This window comes from Clupea harengus, chromosome 18, assembly GCF_900700415.2.
Source record: "Clupea harengus chromosome 18, Ch_v2.0.2, whole genome shotgun sequence".
Classification (NCBI taxonomy): Eukaryota; Metazoa; Chordata; class Actinopteri; order Clupeiformes; family Clupeidae; genus Clupea; species Clupea harengus.
The window spans coordinates 21,996,762-22,001,916 of NC_045169.1; the positions used below are offsets into that span (position 1 = coordinate 21,996,762).

Below are 5,155 nucleotides of genomic sequence, written 5' to 3' on the forward strand. Positions count from 1 at the left end.
AATACCCGATTCCACGAATTGAGGACTTATTCGCATCACTTGCAGGCGGGCAGCATTTCAGTAAGCTGGATTTGTCTCATGCATACTTGCAAATGCCTGTTGAAGAGAAATCTCGCAAATACCTTACCATTACAACATCCAAGGGACTGTTCTGCTACAACAGACTTGCTTTTGGAATCACGTCATCACCAGCGATCTTCCAAAGGGCCATGGACCAGGTCCTCCAGGGTCTTTCGAATGTTCACTGCTACCTGGATGACATTCTTATCACGGGCCAGGACCGTATGCATCATTTAAAGAATTTGGACGCAGTCCTGGGACGTTTGGAAGACTTCAGTCTACCACTGAAAAAGGAAAAATGTGAATTTTTCAAGGATTCACTTGAATACTTGGGCCATGTCATCGATGCCCAAGGCCTGCACAAGACACCAGAGAAAGTCCGGGCAATCGTGGACGCTCCGGCACCTACTGATGTGAGTCAGCTTCGTTCATTTTTAGGGATGATTAATTATTACAGCAGATTCATTCCAAACCTGTCGTCCATTCTCAACCCGCTGAATTCACTCCTGTGCAAAGGAAAGCAATGGCAATGGACATCAGAATGTAAAACAGCTTTTAGGGAAGCCAAACAGCAGCTGTTATCACAAAGTGTCTTGACTCATTACAATCCAGAGCTCCCCATCAGACTTGCCTGTGACGCTTCACCCTATGGGGTAGGCAGTGTCATTTCACACATCCTGCCGAATGGACAAGAGAGGCCTATAGCCTTTGCATCAAGGACGCTGATCAAGGCGGAGCAGAATTATGCACAGATAGAGCGTGAAGCTCTTTCCATCGTTTTCGGAGTTCGTAAATTCCACCACTACTTGTATGGCAGGAAGTTCACGCTCCTCACAGATTATCGACCGCTCACCACAATTCTGAGCCCGAGCAAAGCTATACCATCTATGGCTGCTGCGAGAATGCAGCGATGGGCTCTACTGTTGGCTGCTCACGATTACAACATACAGTACAGAGAGGCAGCACGCCACTGTAATGCTGACGGGTTGTCATGCCTGCCACTGCCTACACCTACAAAAGAAAGGACTAATTCTGTGGACATTTTTCACATCAACCACATGGAAGCCTTACCTGTGAGCAGCAAGGAGATCTGCAGAGAAAGTAGGACAGATCCTATCATTGCCCGGGTACTGGAGATGGTATCCACAGGTCGTTTCCCAAGGGTCCAGGATGTGGACAGCGCCCTGATGCCATTCATCAGTAGGAAGGATGAACTGACCCTCCAGCAAGGGTGCCTCATGTGGGGTATCCGCGTCGTCATCCCTCCAAAACTGAGACACAGAGTGTTGTCTGAGCTACACACCGGACACCCTGGTGTGGTGAAAATGAAGGCTGTCGCTCGTAGTTATATGTGGTGGCCAGGAATCGACGCACAAATTGAACAAGTGTCAAGACCTGCCAATCCTGTCAACTTACCCAGAAAGCACCAGGTCCATCACCTCTCCATCCCTGGACATGGCCTGGAGCTCCATGGCAGAGAATCCATGTCGATTTTGCTGGCCCCTTCCAAGGCCATATGTTCATGGTGGTCGTGGACGCTCATTCCAAATGGCCGGAAGTGCACCTCATGAGCTCCACTACAACTTTCAAGACCATACAGGTGTTGAGAGGGCTATTCAGTCGTTATGGACTTCCAGAAGTTTTAGTAAGCGACAATGGCCCCCAGTTCACATCGAGTGAGTTTGACACGTTCATGAAGGGAAACGGAGTGAAACACATACGCTCTGCGCCATTCCACCCAGCCACAAATGGGCTAGCAGAACGCTTTGTGCAAACCTTCAAGCACTCACTGAAACGCTTGGCAGGGACCATGTCAATTCAACACAGACTGGATGCGTTCCTGTTGATGTATCGCAACACTCCGCACTCAACAACCAAGGAATCACCAGCCATGCTGTTCATGCGTCGCAAGCTGCGATCAAGACTTGACTTGTTAAAACCGAACGTAGCATCACGAGTAGAGAAAGCGCAAGAGGCGCAGTGTGCTCGTCGTGAAATACATGCAAAAGCCAGGTCATTCCAGGTGGGTGACAAAGTGCTAGTTCGTGATTATGGGAGAGGAGGTGAGAAGTGGATGCCTGCCGTAGTATCCGCAGAAACCGGTCCTGTGTCATACACCGTCGATGTCGGATCATCGGAACACTGGAGACGCCATGCTGATCAAATGCTGGGCCGTCACGCTGAGTTGGAGCCTCCACCGCTGGAAGAAACGGAGTCGTTCCCCGGTTCAGTAGAACTGCCTGCGTTCAAGGACACTGTTCCAGAACCTGCTACTCATCCCACGGTTCCAGAACCTGCTACTCCTGATTCCGTGAGTGTGGCATCACCACAGGTAACACCAGAAGCCACCAGCACACCACTTCGAGAGACTGGTAAGAGATACCCATCTCGTGTTGCTAAACCACCTGTTAGGTACAGCCCTTAAGGCATACCGTATGTGGAAAAGCGTGTTTTTGGGACATTCTGAATAGACTGAAATGTTTGTGTTATAATAGTTTAAGGAGTCACGTCTCAAGAACAAGGGCAGAATAAACCCTTGACGGACTCTTGGGTTTGGGACAGTCTACTCCCTACCTCAAGGTTAGGATATGAGCTTGATATATATATGTATAAATAAATAAAAATAAATCTCATGTTCATGTTCAGTGTGGGAACTACATTAAGTGGGGAGGAGATGTGATGTCTTGACTATGTTGCACCTGCACCACTAGTCGGCGCTGTGCCAATGACTTGTATGTAGCTCACCCATTCAATTGATGCTTCAGTAAAACTATTACAGTTCAAGCCATAAAGACGTGTCCGTTTATCCTTCGCATTCACCAGGTACTCTAAAGTGGAAACCACGAATACATAACAGCATACAAATTTATAAAATCATGAATAGAGTGTATAACTTACAGTATATCAGGTCCAGGCACTTTTACAAATAAGGATCCCCTTAATGTGCCGTGTGATGAACTTGGATCAAAAGACAAAAGTCACCTCACAAGAAGCAAACTGTGGACTCAATAAAAAGGAGGAAGTATGCAAAAGTACTTAAGGCCTCTGACTTTTAATCCATGAAAATCTACAGGAAGTGGCTTTTGCAAAACTAGAAACCCAAAGCAATGCTATAAAACTTGTACATGTTGTGCAATATGTTGTATGGTGTGCAATATGTTGTACAATATGTTCTTCTACAATATGTTCCCAAAACTGTTTACAAATTACAAAATTGAGTTTCTGTGTGATATGTCGTATACAAATCACTTTATGAATCAATTCTGCTTGAAGAGGTGCTTACTGCAGATATCGTTTTATGGCTGCGTTCTTACCCACAAAACAGAGATTCCGCTGTTTACAGGTGCTGCCCTTAAAGCCACATCCACACGACATGTTTTTGAGCACACACAAAACTCAACATCTGATTGCCTTCAGGAAGCAGCAGGTATTAAAAACATGGTGTCACAACGTTTGTCGTTGTTCTCCGTGTCGGGCGTCCTTCTCTTCTCTGTGTAGTCCTGCTGCCTCTCCTTCTCTTTCTCCAGTACCTCGTTGTCTCTCATCCCTCTCTCCATCCCTCTCTCCCTCAACCCATCTCTCTTTGCCCCCTCTCTTCTTCTACAATCCCCTCTTCCATCAGTCTCTCCGACCCACTCTGTTGCCTCCTCCATTATCTCTCTGATAAGACTCAACAGCATCCTGCCAACCAAACCCCCCCCCCCAAAAAAAAAAAAAAAAACCTTTTGGCAGAAAAGGTTGTTGATATTTGAGCTCAACAGCCAATTCAATCATATCCCTCCCTTTCATGCCCCTGGATTTGATTGGCTGGGATTATGTATGGCTCGGTCCGAGCCACTGTGTTCGTTTCCCATTCACATAGCTAGGACTGCGTGCCAACACAAGGTTTTCCAAGCAAACACACATAATGAACAACTGGATTATCATAATGAGCAATTTGCTGAATTTAACAAAAGTGTATTAGATTAGAATTGTGGACTACACCTTTAACACCAGAGCAATGTTCACAGGGAAAAAGTCAGTTACCCTTAAGGAGGTTCTTTTATCGTTCCATCAGTAATTTGCCATCATTTCTGAGTGGAAGATTTGAGCTGCCACCATCGCAGCCTTTGTCTGATTCCATTGAGGTCAGGGATGAAAGAAAGCACACCACTATGACAGGAGGAAGGATTTTGTTTATCTTTTTTCCCCTGCCGCTCTTTGCACCTCACGATGCAAAGGAAGTGCTAGTGGGAAATGAAAAATAAACTTGAGTTTTGTGATGCGACAGGCTTTAGTTAAAAAGACCAGTGCTTTGGTAGGTGTGGCCTTTTAAGGTCAGTTGCTGTTTCACTGTGCAACTTCAGCCAAGATTCTTTATTGTCAAAATAACCAAAATAAATGTCATATTCAGTGTTTTTGTTTTATTCATCTTTACTGTAAACTGCCCTTCAGAAAGACACATTTATAAACTAGATGTGCCGCTTGATTTCAGCAGTGACTTTATCATGCATGCATGCACATGTTAGACAGTTGGCTGACAGACGCCTCGCAAATAACATCAACCATTGTTGCTGGGTACAATAACGGTGCTATCGGATAGTACAGTGCCTATTTCTCGGGAACTGTTTGTCACTGCATGCAGACAGAAGATTAAACTATTAGTTGCTGCCTACTACTCTTCTTACAGGCCAGCACACACCACACATACGACAAAGAGATGCTGTCGAAGACACTTTGATGATGAACACTACCCTGAATGGGGAGCAATATAACTATGGCAACAAAGAGCACCTTTAAACCTGGCCTACCGTCTGTTTGGGATGGGCAAATACACATGTATTAATTGCTACAACAGCACTCAAACCAGTCAAAATACAACCCTTTTGTGGAAGAGGCACGACGAATCACAAATGCTAGACAAGGCATACATCTACACTGAGAGACACTCAAGCGGAGTGGAGAGGGGGAGGCACGTTAAGCAGCAAGGGTGTCTGAGAGATAGAAATGCTCTCTAGCACCACCAGCTGGTGGAAACAAGCCACACAGCCTTGTAACTGAAAAAGCTAAAATGACTGACTAATAATGCCAGCCTCCCTATACATGGTTATGCAGT

At 45.7% G+C, this 5,155-nt stretch overlaps 1 pseudogene; it reads left to right on the forward strand.

The window, feature by feature from the left end:
* Positions 1 to 1,060: 1,060 nt before the first annotated feature.
* On the forward strand, positions 1,061 to 2,485 carry LOC116224572 (annotated as a pseudogene).
* The last annotated feature ends 2,670 nt before the right edge of the window (positions 2,486 to 5,155 follow it).